General features: G+C 42.3%; 1 long non-coding RNA gene across 3 annotated transcripts in view; it reads left to right on the top strand.

The window, feature by feature from the left end:
- Positions 1 to 17,239, top strand: part of LOC139438859 (uncharacterized) — a 34,555-nt gene extending 17,316 nt beyond the window's left edge. For all 3 annotated transcript variants that reach the window (XR_011648571.1, XR_011648570.1, XR_011648569.1), the window contains exons 3-4: positions 13,771 to 14,271; positions 16,011 to 17,239. This is a non-coding gene — a long non-coding RNA (uncharacterized lncRNA). The remainder of the gene's footprint in view (positions 1 to 13,770; positions 14,272 to 16,010) is intronic.
- The last annotated feature ends 1,586 nt before the right edge of the window (positions 17,240 to 18,825 follow it).

Here is an 18,825-nt window from a genome sequence, read left to right as displayed (position 1 = left end):
GTTGCCAACATATAATCTGCCTTCTTCCCTGGCTACTGCCTACCTCATAGCCGCCTGCACAACTCCGCCTATCCACTACCGCCCCGTAGTTAATCCGCCCCAGCTCCTGCCCCTCCCTCTACCCAACCCTATATAACCAAGTGTATTTCCGCAATAAAGCAGACTTGTTCCTGTGCTCAGGCTGTCTCCGTGGTTTCTACCGCGCGTCCCCCACGCCTGGAGAACCTAGGCCTACGCGCTGGCCTAGGGGCTTCCCGCCGAGCCGTGGAAGGCTGCCCGGACCTCGTGGGCCGCTAATCACTGCCAGCAAGCCCACAGGAGCAAATGTATCACACTAATGCAAGGTGTTAATGATAGTGTGGTATATGGGAACTCTATGTTTTATGCATGATTTTTATGTAAATCTACCACTTCTCTAATAAAAGACTTGGGATTTCTAAATAGATACAAATTGAAGTAAAAATTGGATATTACACTCATAAAACTGGCAAAAAGTAAAAGTATGATGCGTATTGCTGCAAACTTACAAAAATAAGAATATTCTCATTCATTACTGATGGTAATGTGAAAAATTTCAGCCCTTTTTGAAAAATGATCTGGCAATGTCTGTTAAACTTTATATATATATATATATATTTTTTGTTTGTTTGTTTGTTTGTTTGTTTTTGAGGTACCAGGGATTGAACCTGGGACCTTGTATGTGGGAAGTTGGTGATCAACCACTGAGCCACATCAGCTCCCCTGAGTTGCTTGTTGTTTTGTTTTGTTTTGTTTTTAGGAGGCATCAGAAACCGAACCCTGGACTTCCCATTGTAGGAAGCAGGCACTTAACCTCTAGAGCCACATCTGCACCCCTATATTTATATATATCTTTTTTAATAGACTTATTTATTTATTATTTCTCCCCACCCCCCTAGTTGTTTGCACTTTCTATGTCTTTTTGGCTTCCTTATTTGTTTTTTTTAAGGAGACACTGGGAACAGAACCCAGGACCTCTAATATGGTAGGGAGGTGCCTAATTACTAGAGCCACCTCCATTCTATGCTTTGTTGTGTCTCTCATTGTGTTTTTTTTTCTTGTGTCTCTTGTTGCATCATCTTGTTGTGTCAGCTCACTGTCTTGCTCGTTCTCTTTAGGATGCACCGAGAACCTCCACTCCCTGCCATGTTGGGTCTCTCATTATGTTTTTCTTCTTGTGTCTCTTGTTTTGTCAGCTTAGGAGACACTGGGAACCAAACCTGGACTGCCCATGTGGTAGGCAGGAGCTCAATTGCTTAAGCCACATCTATGTCCCCATATATATATCTTTAGATACAACAATTCCAGCCTTGGAAATATACGCCATAAAATAAAATAATCTGTGCTGATCTGTCCACTCACATACACATATGTACTCAAGGACGCTTATTGCATTATTATATACTATTTTTCATAGTAGCAAAAACCAAGAACTAATGTGATAAGACAAATATTAATAGAGAAATGTTTAATTTAGTGTAAAAATAATCTGAAATATGATAAATTTTGTTATAAGAGATAAAAATCTAAGAGAAGACTCTGTTAGGATGAGAGCTTTTATAAAATGCCAGCAATAAATCTAATATCCTATATTGATATGACTAACTTACAGATGTAATATTTAATTTTGAACCAGAATTTAAAAAATCTAGATAATTACATTTTTGGAAAATAGGGTAACCTTCCATCTTTTCCCTCTAATATATTTTTATTTTGCCCTAGTCACCTGGCTAAGCCAGAGTTGTTGGGGGAGAGGGATCTGGAGCCCTGGAGGGAATGCGCTGCTGGGGAGAATACACTCAAGGCCCCCAGAGGAGGGAGAAACTTCCTGGCTTTTCCTTTTAACCAAACTTCCATTCTCCTTTCAGCATCTTTAATTGGCTGAAGCTAGAAAGAAAACCTTTCTGCAGGAATCTGTCCCTGCAATACAGAGCAAACCAGGGTAGAGGTAAGCCATTGAGATGAGGGCAAATAATTTCCCTATTATTCAACACTTTTCCTAGATGATGTCAAGATTTGGATTTTTCTTTTATAAAAGAGCCTCTTTTCTTTATAGAATTTTGGGAGGAAATTTCTGTTTTCTAACTGTTCTAAGAACAATCTAAATATAGCTCTTAGTTTTATTAATTTTATTACTCATCACTATTTTCCATATTACAACTTTGTGATTCATGAGCATTTTTATAACGGTTCTTTTTTTGTTTTTCCTTTTGCTTTCACTCACAAATGATCTCTTAGGCAGGTGGCACATTCTTGAAAACATTGTCCTATTCTTTCCTAGCATTTTGCCTTTTCTGTAAGGAGGAGAATTCTAATGCTAAACTGATTCTTCTCCTTTAGGGGAAATTTTCCCTTCTGCTTGGAAGTGTGTAGAGTTTATTTATTTATTTTTTTTAAAAAAAGATATATTTATTTATTTTTCTCTCCCCCCGCCCCCGTTCTCTGTGTCTATTTGCTGTGTCTTCTTTGTCCACTTCTGTTGTTGTCAGTGGCATGGGAATCTGTGTTTCTTTTTGTTGAGTCATCTTGTGTCAGTTCTCTGTGTGTGCAGCACAATTCCTGGGCAGGCTGCACTTTCTTTCGCGCTGGGTGGCTCTCCTTAGGAGGCACACTCCTTGCGCATGGGGCTCCCCTATGCAAGGGACACCCCTGCATGGCACGGCACTCCTTGCGCGCATCAGCACTGCGCATGGGCCAGCTCCACACGGGTCAAGGAGGCCCGGGGTTTGAACCATGGACCTCCCATGTGGTAGATGGACGCCCTAACCACTGGGCCAAGTCGGCCACCTATAGAGTTTATTTTTAAATTTACTTCGCAATTAAAAACAAACAAAATGAAAGACTTTAGTTTTGGACTCAAAGCATTTTTTCTGAGACTGTAATTCTATCTTCTGTCTAGAGTTTTTTTTTCTTCTTTGAACATTGCTCCTCTTTGATCTTGAATCCTTTTATACCTATATTATATATCCCTTTTATTCACATGTTCTGAATCACAGGTAAATTACAATTTCCTTAATCTGGACATCCCTGTGATATTTCTAGCAGAAATTCCCCAAAATGCCTAGGATGTATATGGCCCTGTGTCCCTTGTTTCCAGGATTTATATAGAATTTTTCTAGATATTCGCATTTGTCATTTCAATGGAACTTGGAAGACAAGGACTTAAACATCTGCACTTAAATCACCATCCCAAATCAAAAGTATCTCTTAATGCAATTTAAAACATCATGAAACATTCTCCCTAATTATTACAAGAGCATATGACTATATTGAACAAATGAGTAGCTATATTTTCTCCCTAACAGTTACCAAATGGTAGAGAATGGGGGAAAAGACATTCCCTCAGAAATTTAGGGAGCTAAGGATTCTGATTCATCTTCAGGGCTCTTTGGTAGTCAAAGGTATTGCATGACCATTCTAATCTATCTGCTCATCCTCGTTGCAATGTCTTTTGGGTGTGCTATGATGTCAAGATGGGAGAGAGGACGGCACAGTGGAAGAGTCTTACAGATTCCTGGCTCTTGAAGAAAACCCTCTAATTCCCAGTTTCCTCATCTATGTAATGAGGATAATCCTACTTCTGCACATCAATTATTTATTTATTATACTTTGGTAAAATTTTCACAATATGCTATAGATCATCTATTAAAATACTGGTGCTATAAAGATGAATAATACCCAGTGTCTTCCTTCAAGGATTATATAGCTAAAAGAACTGTGAGTATTATGCAAGAGGAATTTATTTATTTGTTCAATAAACATTTGCAGGGAGCATAATTGTTATTAGGCATTTTCTCTAGGCAGTGGGGATACTGAGATGAACAAAACCATCTTATAACCTTAGGAAGATTATTTTAGTAGGGGGCAAAGATAGACGATTAATCAATAAGCATATACTATGTTGGGTAGTGATAATCCTGCGAAGACAAATGAAGCAGGACTGGGCATAGGGAGTGTGCATGTGCAGGGAGAGGAGGATGGGGAGCCATTTTAAATGGCGTAGTCTGGGGAGTCTTTCTGAGGTGATCTGGATGAAAGGCATTTGACGTGTTTGAGAAAGAGCAACAAGGCAAGAGTGTCCACCTTTTGGTAAGTGAAATGGAGAGGGGCAGAAAGCAGAATGGAGCAGGACTTCCTAGGCTTTGCTAGCCATGGGTAAGGAGATGAGATTTTATTCTCAGTGTAATAATAGGAAACCTTTGGAGGGATTTACATAAATAAGGGGATGACTTGATTTGTTCTTTTCAAACGGGCAATAGCCTGTAGGGGGGCAGGGGGAGAAGGAGGTTAACCAGGGATAGAGGTGGTAGGGGTGAGAGGGAGGCTAACAAGTCTGCAGGAGAAAAGCGGTGGCTTTGACTTGGGAGTAGTGATGACTGAACGAATCATCATCAGATAACATAGTACTTAGCCTGGAAAAGTTTTTAATCAATAATTCTATTATTGTTATTATCAAGTCTACATCAAAGGAGCCATATGTCATGCTTCTTTGTATATTTTGTAATTTTTTTGTTGAAACCTGGACATTTTGATACTTCGTCGTGTTATCATTGGAATTTAGGAGGGAGCCATGTGTTCCTTAGGCTTGTATCCAGCTAGTGTTATGGCATAGCTTTCCTTGGATGCCAGGAGCTAGCAACAACAACAACAAAAGGGAAAAACAACACCTTTCCCAGTCTTTCCAGGTTGACTGGTACTAGAGCTATGCTTGCAAGGCCTTTAGAGAATAGCTCCAGGCCACGCGGAGGGGTGGACTTGCTGCTTTCTGCGCATGCCTCCTTTCTTAAGCAGGCCACTAAAGGCCTAGAAATTCTCTCTTTTACATGGATTTGAAAGTCTCCTCTTGCATAGGCTACAGCTTCCTCCTGTTCTGAGCACCGCCCTGTTTGTCCTATAGCCAGCAATCCCTTGTCCCGGCAGCACAACCTGAGTGCGCTCCCACTGCATGCCGTAGGTGAGTTCCCTGAGCTGCCTTCAGTTCCCTGAGGCAGGTCACACTCTGGGAGGCGAGACCCTCACCACCAGACAGACTGGGCTCCATCTACCTACTTCCAGTACGTGCCTGGAGGTTACTCTGTTCCCACCTGAACCGGGACCAGGGATCGTCACCGTGACTATGGGCCAGATCCCCGCGGAGCTGACACGGGGAGGCGGGCTGGGGGCGCTTTTAGATGGCTATTACTCGATTCAGTGCTCGCCTCATTACCGCAGGTTTTTGGAGCTTCGAGCAGGATGTTTCAACCTGTTCTTGTTTGTTGTTCAAAAGCTGCTGTGAGGCTGGAGCCTTGAAGCGTCTCGCTCCGCCATCTTTGTCAGCGTCCACCTTGATTATTAAAAAAAAAATGCATCAGATAGGAAAATACACAAATAACTAAGAAAAATAAACTGGGACATGCAGGATGAAAAAAAATCTTAAAATTTTGAAAAGCTCAAGCGGTCTGGATCAATTAAGAAGGTAAACTCCAGGGAATGACAAAATTACATCAGAACGTTTCCTGCATTTTAATGAGACAAGGAAGAGATGTACTCCCTCCAAGAAGGATACGTGCAGAGGTTATGCGAACACCATGCTCAGTACCTGGGCAGCTACAGAAATATTGCCTCCTTGTCATAGAATCTGAATCACTGTTTATACAGGAAACAGGATTAAAATACATGCTGGCCATCCACACCGCACACATAAACCCATTCCAATTCAAGATGACTAATTATTACTATAAAATATTATTGAATGTAAGTGGAGGAAATTTCTTTTCTTCTATGATTGCATTAAGGCACATAAAGATGTCAAGTTTCAATTTTAAAAGAAAGGGTTTAACCATTTCTGTCTCATTTGAAAGTGTACTATCATTTGAGTAGTATTTTATTTTGGCAATTAAACAAATGAAAACAGGTGCGTGCTCATAAAATGGAGGCAAACAGATTTTACGTGTAATAGTTCATAGGATCCTTTTGAGACCTGGGTTATGCTAACTGCATAATGTGCTGTTTTGCCACAGAACAAGATAGTTATCTTCCCTATGGGATGCAGTTAAGGACAATAGAAACTTTACATGGCTTTGAATTATGTGTTGGAAAAAAAATTTATTAATAGGTAGGTATAACCTAAATGAATAAAAGTATTATAAATAAGCATATAAATAATGGTTTTTCAATTTCAGCATACCAGAGGAAAATATTTGCAATTGATATAATTACTGTTGGCTTTTGCAGTCAGAACCAAAAACAATGTGTGTTTTCCTTAAAATCGTTGGAATATTTTATGAATTGCAAAAGTTGTTTAAGGATCTGGACTATTTAAATGTCTAACTGAGGGCAGTCAGTGAACTTTTGAGCAAATTCTAGTCGGGGCATTGAACCTGTGTCCTGTAGAAGAAGCCTGTTTTCAAATGATTAGGCTTTTTCTCAACACTTTTCTTTAATATGAAGTAGTTTATCAAGCCAACTGAGGGATAACACTGACATTGAACTGTATTTCACTACCAAATTAGCAAATATTAAAAGTAAATCTAAAAGCTCTTAAAATTTTTTTTCTAACAAAGCCAGCACCTATTAGTGAAATGGAAAAACAGAACACTGACATCTCACTATATTTCACTACCCAGTTAGAAATTATTAAAAATTATTCTGGTGAGGGGATGATCAAAAGTGATTCATCATTGGTACAAGCCTTATGAAATCAAATTGGCAACAGAAAATGAGCCTTCAAAATATTTGCACCCTTTTGTTCATTTATTGTACTTCTAAAAATTCATCCTAAGGAAAACCCAACTTTTAAAAGAAAATAAAGAGTGCCATGCCACACAGGGGTGTCCCCCACGTAGGGGAGCCCCACACACAAGGAGTGCGCCCCATAGGAGAGCCGCCCAGCGCAAAAAAAGTGCAGCCTGCCCAGGAGTGGCACTGCACACATGGAGAACTGATGCAGCAAGATGACGCAACACAGATTCCCAGCGCTGCTGACAAGAATACAAGCGGACACGGAAGAACATACAGTGAATGGACACAGAGAGCAGACAACTGGGGCAGGGAAGGGGAGAGAAATGAAAAAAAAAAAAAGGAAATAAAGAAAAAAAAACACCACCAACAACAAAATAAAAACAATGCAAGTTATTGGTGGTAGGGTGAGTTGTTATGTGTTTGTTTGATGTTATATATGTTTGTTTTGTAAGTTCACAGCTAATATACTTTTATTGTTTATGTATGTTTATGCATGAGTGATATATTTCAATAAATTAAAAAATACTTTAAGGCATAAAGAGAACAATAGAGACAAATTAAAAATTTCACAATAGGGCAATGCTTCATCAAATTGTTGCATATTTACTATGTGAAGAAATATGAAGCCACATAATTAAAGATTATGAAAAACTAACATGGAAAAACCTAGGCGGTAAAAAGAACATTAAAAGATTTAAACAATACAATCATCACCATGCACTAAACCCTCCAAAATTCCCCCCAAATAATAATAAACTAGAAAGATTATCAAGAAAATTTAATCAATAATAATAGCTATCTCTAGATGAAATATGTGCAATTCATTTTTTTTTACGTTTCTGTTTTCTCTAAATTGTCTATAATGGGAATATGTTACTTTTATAACATAAAAATTCAATTAAACTTTAATTTAGAAAGAAAATATCCAAATCAACACTATGCTAAAGTGGCATACACATTTTCCAAATTTTTTTATGTTGTATTTTGCACCAGACTATTTTAAAATAGTTATAAAGGGTCTTTATTTCTATATTTAAGTGATGCTTTTTTTTCATTTTGGAGGCTGAACTATTTTTTTTTTCCTGACACCAGTTAGTATTTGCCAAAATTCAGAAATGTTCATTGATGGCCCTATTTGTAAACCATCCATGTGACTCAGAGTACAGTAGAAACTCAAGAGCCCTTAAATATGAGAATTTGTCTTTCAACTTTCTAATGACTACTGTTTTTTGTTTTCTTAAAATTTTTATTCCCCCCGCCACCCCTGAGATGGCTCCCTCATCTATCTGCTCGTCTTCCTCAGGAGGCACCAGGAACCGAAGCTGGGACCTCCCATGTGGGGGGTGAGTGCCCAACTGCTTGAGCCACTTCTGCTGGTGCTTGATGTGCCTCGTTGTAGCATCTTCTTTAGGAGGCATGGAGAACCCAACCCAAGACCTCTCATGTGGGAGAGGTTCCCAATTGCTTGAATCACACCTACTACCCCAAACACAGTATCTTACTGTGTTAAGGTATAATAGTATTTTATAAAATGGATTTCTGTTTATGTTCACAAAATATTCTTGGATTAATTTCAGATATTAGAAACTAATTTATAAATGGCAACCCATTTGAAGTTAAGAAACTGTTCTCTTTTTATATTCAAAACAACACTAAATATTGTAAATGAACATGGTGATCTACATTTATCTATAATTCTGTTACTGAACAGGGGCTCACTGCCTGATATGCACAGAGGCCAATGTTATGACGTCAGGATTTTGAGAAAAGATATAGTTTTATTGTGAGGTCAACCAGAAAGGAGTCAAGAGGCAAGGCTTTCTGATTTGAGAGCTAAGAGGGATTTTATGGGAATGGGAGGTGAAAAGTGGGGACAGACATGGTGAGGTTTGACTAGGCATAGTTCAACTGGTTGATAATAGAGCTGTCCAGAGAGTGAATTTTAGGCTAAATCTTCCTTATTTGAAGGACCACTCACATTTGATTTGCTTCTGATGTCTCCTTATCCTTATAATCTTAGTTTCAAGGGAGGTAACTTTTGTTCCTGGTGTCTCAAAGGTTGTCTAAAGGACAAGAGTCAGTTTCTGTTCATGCTAATGTTAAACAAGCTCAGAGGGAAAAGTTACACAAGCAGAAGACATCCCCCACAAACCAGTTTTGGTTTGCCCACAGCTTGGGTTCTTGAAAGACATGCTTCTTGGTTCCTGTTCTAATATTTCCTGTGTTATAAAGAAATCTCTCTCTCTTCTCTCTTCTCCTACACCGTTTCCTTCTCCTCCTCCTCCTCCTTATTCTTTTCTCTCTCTCAGCCTCTCTCACATTTTCTCTCTCACTCACCTTCTTTTCTTCTTTCTCAGTTTTTGTTTCCTAAATCAACATTATTAGCCTTTTGAAATAACAAATTATTTGCCTTGGTGAGTCCCTCTATTTTATTTCTATTTTCTTTTGATTTATTTGTAATTCTTTTTTCAACTTCTTGAGGTGGATGTTTAGTTCAATAATTTTCTGATTCTTTTCTCTAATGCATAGACTTAAGGTTATGAATTTTCCTTTATAAACTGATTTAGCTGCATCTCACAAGTTTGACATGTTTTATTTTTGTTATTGTTTTAGTTTGCTTAGCTGCTGAAAGCAGGTACCATAAAGTGGATGGGCATTTAACAGTGTGAATTTATTATCTTACAAGGCTAATAGATTTTTGAAGCTGAGAAAAACGTCTAAATCAAGGTTTCATCAGGAAATGTTTTCTTCCTAATGTCTGGCTGCTGGCAATCCTGGAATCCTCTGTCACATGGCAAAGAACATTGTGGTGTCTTCAGGTTTCACCCTTCTTTTCTGGGTTCCATTGCTTTCAGCTTCTTACTTCCACAGTTCTCTCTCTCTTTCTTTCTTCATCTTGTTTATAAAAGACTCCAGTAAGAACATTAAGACCCACCCTGGGCCATTAATTAACTGAAGTAACCTATTCAGGATGAATTTAAAAAAGAAATATTGGATTATGCTTGTAATCTGGTCTGTACCTGGGCATGACTGAGTTATGATTAGGGCTTTGAGTCCCCACCCTTTGGTGGGTGGGGACTCAGATAAAAGACATGGCAAAGAACAAGAGTTGAGGATTTTCTGATGTTGGCACTTTGATGTTGGAGTTTGAGGCTGAAAACTTGAGCTAGAGCCTCTGGAACGTAAGGTCACAGAGGAAACAGAGGCCTGAGGAAGAAAGAAACCCTGAGCCCAGGAAAGAGAAGTCAGCCACAAGAAGAAAGGAACCTTGAACCCAGAGAAAAGCAAGCCCCAGGAACATAAGAACCCAGGAAGCCTGAACCCTTGCAGACATTGGCAGCCATCTTGCTCCAAATAGACTTTGGTGAAGGAAGTAACTTAAGCTTTATGGCCTGGTATCTGTAAGTTCCCACCCCAAATAAATGCACTTTATAAAAACCAACCAATTTCTGGTATTTTGCATCAGCACCCCTTTGGCTGACTAATACAATGAAGAATTTTAAATTATCCTATGAACCACTGTTGCATCATCCTGCTGTGTCAGTTCTCCGTGTGTGTGGCACCATTCCTGGGCAGGCTGCACTCTTTTGTGCTGGGTGGCTCTCCCTACAGGGTGCACTCCTTGCGCGTGGGTCTCCCTATGCAGGGACACCCCTGCGTGACATGGCACTCCCTGTGCACATCAGCACTGCACATGGGCCGCAGACCTCCTATGTGGTAGATGGATGCCCCAACCATTGGGCCACCCCTGCGTAGCACGGCACTCCCTGCACACATCAGCATTGCACATGGCCAGCTCCACATGTGTCAAGGAGGCCCAGGGCTTGAACCGTGGACCTCCCATGTGGTAGACAGATGCCCCAACCACTGGGCCAAGTCCACCGCCTCCAATGTCTTCTTAATATCATTAATCTCTTCAGCCATCTCATTGAATTTATTAAGGAGATTTGTTTGATCATCTGTGATTAGTTGTTTTAACTCCTTTATGTCATCTGGAGGCTTATCTTGTTCCTTTAACTGGGCTATAACTTTCTGCTTCCTGTTTTTTGGTGTGGATTGTAATTTTTTGTTGGTGTCTTTGCATCTGGCTTACTAGAGTATTTTTTCTGGGTGCAGATTTTCTCTTTCGTTTAGGGCTTCCTATCCTCTCTCCCTTGCTGGTTGTGCAGTAGGATCCAAGCATGTAGTTGGTGCTATAAGGTGTGGAGGCTCATGCTGCCCTCATTGCACCAGGGATGAATGAAGCTTCTTCCAACTTTCTCCTTTGCCAGGGGTAGGGACAGAGTCACAGCTGTGGGGAATAATCCAAGCTCAGGCCTAGTTTGTAGTTGCCCAGAGATACTGATGAAGCTTCACATCCCTTTCTCCCCTATCTGTGGCAGGGATGGAGCTGCAGGTGTGGGCAGCAATCTATGCAGTCTGGGTCCAAGATAACTGCAGTTGCCCTGGTAGACTTCTGATTTTCAGTCTATGCCAGCCAAAGTTGCCTGCAGTTACCTGTATAGGCTGGTGCAGGGCTCCTCAGCCTCCTCCCTGCCAGAGGCAGGACTGAAGACTAGACTAGGGCTGCAGGCTGATCTGGGTGAAAGAAACTGGTTCCTACCGACACTGAGAGTTTCAGTAAGCCCAGCTTCCCCTCAGGCTGGGGGCAGTGTCAAAATGGCGGCTACTGGCCTCTTTCTGACTTGGTCTGGTTCAAACCCCAGCTGTTCCCAGGGTTATATCTTAGCCAACCAAGTCTACCAATCAGTAGCCAAAATCAGCAGCCAACTGTCTCCTCCCCTGTTTCTTGGAAATGGAGCTTCCAATTCCAGCCACAGAATAGCCCCTGGGGCAGCTCACTTTGCCAGAACAGGATAATCACTGGCCTCTGCAGCTTGGCCGGTAATTTCCTGGAGAGGCTGGTGCAGGTCCTGGCAGATTCCTCCCTGCTGGAGTTGGCACTGGGGCCTAGGCTAGACCTGCAATATGATCTGGATGGAAAGAAACTGGTCCCCACTTGCACTGGGATTTTCAGTACGCCCTGTTTCCCCTTGTGCCAGGTGCAAAGTTAAGATTGCAGCTCCTGGCCTCTTTCTGACTTGGACAGGCTCAAACTTTGGTGGTTCTCAGGATTATACTGTAGCCTACTGAATTTCCTCATCAGTAGCTGAAGTTGGTGCCCAACCACCTCTTCCTCCCCTGTTTTGGGGAAGTGGAGCTTTCAATTCCAGCCACGGAACAGCTCCTGAGGTGGCTTGTACCTCCAGTGGGGGATGGGTACTGGCCTCTGTGGCATGGAGCACTCTGCTTAGGAGTCTTCTCTGCAGATGGGCAGTCTCCTCCTTCCGCTCCTCAAGGATGTTGCAGGATGCTCTTCTGGTCTCCTGGAGCCCCCAAACAGGTACTTCCCTAGGTCCAGAGAGCCCAGGGTGTTTTCTAAGTGCCCTGTAGCAGGAGCTGACTCTAGGAGTTCCTTACTCTGCCACCATCTTGCTGGTTCTGCCCTGCACAATTTTATAGGTTATGACAAAATATATAATGGCCGTTATCCATCATTGCACTGTTATGCAGGACAATTCCAATGTCCCAAAAATGTAACAGTTATTTTTTTCCATGTTATACCTATTCTTCCCTCTCCCTCCTTGGAATGGATTTTGAACTTTCACTTAATGTTCAAAAGTAATTCAGTCACTGGGAATGGACAACCGTTTGATTCTTGATCTTGCCTCAGGGCTATGTTAATTCCTATCCTCCCTGCCAAGGTGTATTGTGAAGGGAGCTTGATTATCTCAACATTCAACAGAATATCAAGTTGGTCTGATATATTGGTAACATCATATTAATCAGTTAGGGTGACCAGGAAGTGAGATGTAATCTGATATGTACCATGCATGGGAAGAAACCCAATATTCAGGGTCCTGGAATTTTGAGTAAGGTTTTGGGGACCAGGTGATCTGAGTTACGCTGGGACATATGCTCCAATATAAAGGACAAGTTACTACACATTGTCCAAACACTGAGAAAGTATTTAGTAGGGCATTTTTTATTTTTAAAAAATGTATATATCATTTTTACATATGTCCTTATAAACTATATATTTTCCTGTGCGTATTCATATTTAAAAAATTTTTAAAGCAAATTTTAGATTTACAAAAAATTGTGCTGAAAGTACAGTGTTCTGACATACCCACTTCATGCACACAATTTTCCCTGTTACTGACATTTTGCTTTAGTGTGATGCCTTTGTTATAATTGATGAAATAATATTATTATAATAGTCCACAGTTTACATTTGGATACATTCTTTGTGGCATACTTTACTATATTTAAATTTTTTTTATTGTGGTAACATGTATACAGCATAAAATTTATAATTTTTACCACTTTCTATTATATAATTCAGTGATGTTAATTATATTCACAACATTTTGCTACCATCGATACCATTTATTAATGAAAGTTTTCAAATACCTCAAAAGCTTTGTACCAATTAAGTATTAACTCTCCATTTCCTACCCTACCGTTGAAACTGATAACCTGTAATCTAATTTCTAATTCTACAAATCTGCATATTTTAATTATTTCATATATATATGAGTTCATTACATTATTTGTCCTTTTGTGTCCTGTTTATTTCATAAACATTTCAACATAATGTCTTCAATGTCCATCCATGTTCAGAACTTCATTTCTTCTTATGGCTGGATAATATTCCATTGACTCCTTAACAATACTTAGTTTTCCAATCCATGAACATGGACTGTCCTTCTGTTTATTTAGGTCTTCTTTGAGTTCTTTTAGCAAAGTTTCATGGTTTTCCATATATACTTCCTCTACATCCTTGGTGTTTTAATTTCCTAGCTGCAAAAACAAATGTCCCACAATGGGCTGATTTAACAATAGTAATTTATTGGCTCAAAATTTCAGAGACTAGAAGGCTTACTTCCTTCTGGGGTTGGTATCTTCTGGTTTGTCAGCAATTGTTAGAGTTCCTTGGCTTTTCTGTCCCATGAAAATGCACATGGCAGAAGCTTCTTCTTTCTCTTCCAGGTTCCATGAACTTCTAGCTTCTGGCTGTTCCACATGACTTCTCTCCACATTCAATTTCCTTTGCTTATAAGGACTTCAGCCATATTGGGTTAAGGCATACCATCTGTAAGAGGAGCTAGAGCCTAATAGTAAAATGGCCTAAGCATCCTGGCTATATCTTGGCCATGTCCAGGAAATAGTGATACAGCATAACTGCATTCAGTTTCTGGGAGATGGTCCTGACCTGCACACACACCAACTAATCAGTATATGTATCATGATAGGTATGCCACTGTTAGAACCAATCATGGATTCTGATAGTAGTGACATAAAAGCAGCTCCCATGTAAACAGAAAGGCAGAGAGAACAAAGGAAAAGGAAAAGAGCATGGAATAAACTCAATATGCATAAACTTCCTGTGGCTTTGCATGCCTTTTTCTTCACCAACGGCCCTGACCCCCCACTCTGGCTGAAGAACTCAGACCTGACATTTGGTGTAGTCTGCAGGAATCTCAGAGCATGGTGAGTGGATCTCCAGCCCCAGTGGACCTGACAGTGTATGATGGGGGCAGGATGTGGCCCCCTTTGGGTCTTTGGTATTCTCTGGTGGCAATTTTCTTGCAATGGCCCCCCCACCCCCGGGGAGTTGGGATATGGTTCATCCCACTTCAGATTCTATTGCAAAGGCGTTAGAATCTTTGGGAGCCGCATTACCCCCATCCCAGAAAGAATGGGCTGGAAAAGTGTCCTGGTTGTTCCTGACTATGTTGTGTGAGCAGCACAAGGAAATTTTAGCTGTGCGAGCCTGTGTGCAGAGACTTAGCAGGAGGGACTGGAGGCCCATCTGATTGCGTTGGAGGAAAAGACAGCTCTCAGAGAGGCCAGTGGTACTCTGAGTACTTGCAATGGGTCCTTGGCGGGGTCCTTGCACAATCCCCAGGCATGACCTATTGTGAAAGAGCAGATAGAGCATAATTAACCACTTGCGCTGGTTGAAGTGGTGGGGGCTTCCCAGGTCCATCAACAAACTATGTATATGCCGAATATACCTGAAGGGCAGAGGGATCTGGCTAAGAAGGTTTGTCAGCAATATTCTGAGACTGTACCCACTTGGTTGTTGTGCCTTTGCGATGGTGGCACTGAGAGCATCTTCCTATCTAGTGGTGAGTTACAGCAGTTGAGCACTAACACCACCCACCCTTTGCTGTGGCAGCGTATTCAGCCATGCCAACTCATAACATACAGGGTGATTGCTCCATTTTTTTTTTTTAAAGATTTATTTATTTATTTAATTCCCCCCTCTCCCCCGGTTGTCTGTTCTCTGTGTCTATTTTGCTGCATCTTGTTTCTTTGTCCGCTTCTGTTATCGTCAGCAGCATGGGAAGTGTGGGCAGCGCCATTCCTGGGCAGGCTGCACTCTCTTTCGCACTGGGTGGCTCTCCTCACAGGCGCAGTCCTTGCGCATGGGGCTCCCTACGCGGGGGACACCCCTGCATGGCAGGGCACTCCTTGCGCGCATCAGCACTGCGCATGGGCCAGCTCCACATGGGGTCGAGGAGGCCCGGGGTTTGAACCGTGGACCTCCCATGTGGTAGACGGATGCCCTAACCACTGGGCCAAGTCCGCCGCCATGATTGCTCCATTTTAAACTGGCTGATGACTCTGTTGGATGATATGGCACAATGCTGAGTTGCTCCCTGAGAATATTAGTAAGTGGGCCACTTATATGGACCTGGTTCAGATTGCTTGTGACATGGGAATGCATCAAATGAATGCAGATTATATGGGCCGGGCAGTGAACTCTTTTCCACCCATATGAAGGACATGATTCTGGCTTCAGCTCCACCAGGTACTTTTGGTTCCTTACCAGGCTTCTTAGCCCCATACATGGATCATAACATCTACGAAGTAACCATAGCTTTAGCCCAATTAGGGGATGGAGAGATCAGAAAGTGGGACCATGGAGTAAGGCCAATATGCCAACAGGTCCCGTCCTCTTCTGGAGCAGCACAGGGGGCTATATAAAGGGGCAAGAGACCAGCCCAGCTCGGGCCCAGGAGAGCAAGTCCTTGGGGCTACTGATAGTGTCTTGACTACAAATGTGGGCAGACTTCATTGCTGCTGGTGTGGATCCAGATAAGATAGTTCAGCCCCTGAATGAGATGCTATTAGCCCTCTGGAAGGAGTTGACACTGGAACAGCAGTACATAAAGTTGTGGGGGGGATAGCCCCCACTAAAGGGATGTCCTCTCTTTTTACAGGATGTTTTACAGGCAGAACCAGAGGACAATGTCTATGAAAATTGACAAATGGGCCAAGGCACCCGATTACGGAAGTCGGAGGACCGGAGGTTGCACATAGTCCTTTCAACTCCCTGTGTGGCCTGTCCAGAAGCCTGACAGAATGTGGTGCATGACGATAGATTACCGTGAACTGAATAAAGTGACTCCGCCTTTACCTGCAGCAGCCCCATCAGTGATTGAGGTTATGGATCAGCTATTATGTGTTGGGATAATATCATTATGTGGTGGATTTGACTAAGGTTTTTTTCTCTGTAGATATGTACCAGAGTCAAGTACAATCCACCAGTGGACCTTTTTGGTGCTTTCTCAAGTGTATATTCATAGCCCAACCATCTGTCATGGTTTGATTGCACAGGATCTCTCTACTTGGATACATAAACCCTATATTCATCTATTCATTATATTGATGATGTCATGTTAACCTCTGATTCTCTTTCAGATTTAGAAGAAGCAGTTAAGAACCAACGAGGCGGTGGACTTGGCCCAGTGGTTAGGGCATCCACCTACCACATGGGAGGTCCGTGGTTCAAACCCTGGGCCTCCTTGACCCGTTTGCAGCTGGCCCATGTGCAGTGCTGATGCGCACAAGGAGTGCCATGCCACACAGGGGTGTCCCTGCATAGGGGAGCCCCATGCACAAGGAGTGCGCCCCATAAGGAGAGCCGCCCAGTGTGAAAGAAAGTGCAGACTGCCCAGGAATGGTGCCGTGCACACGGAGAGCTGACACAATAAGATGACGCAACAAAAAGAAACACAGATTCCCATGCCGCTGACAACAACAGAAGCTGACAAAGAAGATGCAGCAAATAGACACAGAGAACAGACAACTGGGGTGGGAGGGGGAAGGGGTGACAAATAAATCTTAAAAAAAAAAAAAAGAACCTATGAGATATGCTGATGACATGGGGTTGGGCAGTCAACAAAGCAAAGGTACTGGAGTATTTGTTAAATTCTTAGAAGTTATTTGGTCAGGTAAGACAAAAGTTGTCTCTGAGACAGTAATAGATAAGGTACAAACTTGCCCCCAACCTACTACTGTAAAACAGCTACAGGCATTTACTGGCCTATTAGGATACTGGAGAGTGTTCATACCGCATTTGGTGCAGATACTCTGCCCCTTGTATGCCCTCAAGAAGAAGGGAAGCGTTTGGGATTGGACTGGCACCCATAAACATGCTTTTCAAGCTGCCAAGGAGGCAGTTGGTCAGGCTCAGGCCTTGCAAATTATTGATCATTCTCTGCCTTTCCAACTTGATGTCACTTGCCATGATGCCAGGTATCGCTGGGGCCCTTGGCAGAACCATGGGAAATGCAGGGTGCCCATCGGTTTCTGGTCTCAACTCTGGGAAGGGGCAGAGCCCCACTATTCTCTCATTGGACACCAGTTAGCAGCAGTGTATGCTGCTCTTCAGGCATGTGAAGTGCTTACAGGACCACAACGAGTCCTAGTACGAATCTCCCTCCCTGTGGCAGGATGGGTATGTTCATGGTTGAATGTCCCCAGGACTGCGGTGGGGACTGGGGCGGCTCAGATGCCCACATTAGCCAAGTGGGGTGCATTTCTGAAACAGTGGGCAATGTTAAGTACTAACCCCCTGACTGCACAGTTGCAGGAAGTGTTAGGACTGGTAGAATGTCAAGTTAGCCCCTCAGGCAGAGGGCTTCCTGATCCCTGGGCTTTAGAGCCTAGACCATACAAGATGGAACAGGCACTATACCAGCAGATGCTTGGTATACAGATGGTCCAGCAAAGACATGGTGATGTCTTGGACCACTGTAGGTATCCAAGTGGATACAGAAGATATCTGGTTTGAAATCGAATTTAGTCAAAGCAGCCAATGGGCTGAACTGAGCTGTGTGGCTCATTACAATGCATGAACCTGGCCCCTTTACTGTGTGTACAGATAATTGGGCCATGTACAAAGGACTAACTTTATGGCTGCCCCAGTGGGAGCAGCAAGAATGGAGGATTGGTAAAAGAACTCTCTGGGAACAAAATTTGTGGAAGGACTTGGGGTACAAAGGACAAAAATGCAGCATAATGTTTATCATGGTGCTGGTCATAAACCTCTCATAAGCCAGGAACTGATGCTGCAGCTAGTCTAGCATAATTAAGAGCTTTATACTGTCCGATGGATGGATAGGCTGCCTGGTTCCATAGGCACATGGGACGTGTGAGGGCTTGAACCCTTCTGCAGATAGCCAGGTGATATGGCATCCCTTTAGCAACTGCAGATACAGTGAACACGGTAACAGCCTGTGAGCTATGTGCTAAACAACACCCATGTAGATATTGGGTATCCATAAAAGAAGGGGTTGTAAAGTGAGGAGATAGACATGTACAGGTATGGCAGGTAGATTGTAGTGGACCCCTGCCCTCTGATAAAGGATATAAGTTCCTATTCACAGCAATGGATACAAATACAGGTTTAGTTTTTGCCCTTCCATTCTGAATGGCCACCCAAGACAGTACAATTGTAGCATTGAATATTTTAAGTGCCCAGTATGGGCATCCCTTTGGAGTGTTGAGTGACAGAGGCATCCATTTCACAGTTCCAACGTGCAAACCTGGGCAAAAAATGAAGACATTGGTAGGCATTTACATGTTCCATATTGACCGCAGGCTACAGGCATGATTGAATGCTATAATGGTTTATTAAAGGACAAATTATGCATGACATCTCCAAAGGAGCTGACCTTGCAGGGGTGGGCTACCAGTCTGCCATGGGCAGTAAGCCTTCCAAATGAGCAGCCACATTGCCTGGGGCAGTCA

Source organism: Dasypus novemcinctus, chromosome 4, assembly GCF_030445035.2.
Source record: "Dasypus novemcinctus isolate mDasNov1 chromosome 4, mDasNov1.1.hap2, whole genome shotgun sequence".
In the NCBI taxonomy this organism is placed as follows: Eukaryota; Metazoa; Chordata; class Mammalia; order Cingulata; family Dasypodidae; genus Dasypus; species Dasypus novemcinctus.
The sequence above is the reverse complement of the archived record's forward strand: the minus strand, read 5'-3'. Positions and strand labels throughout refer to the sequence as shown.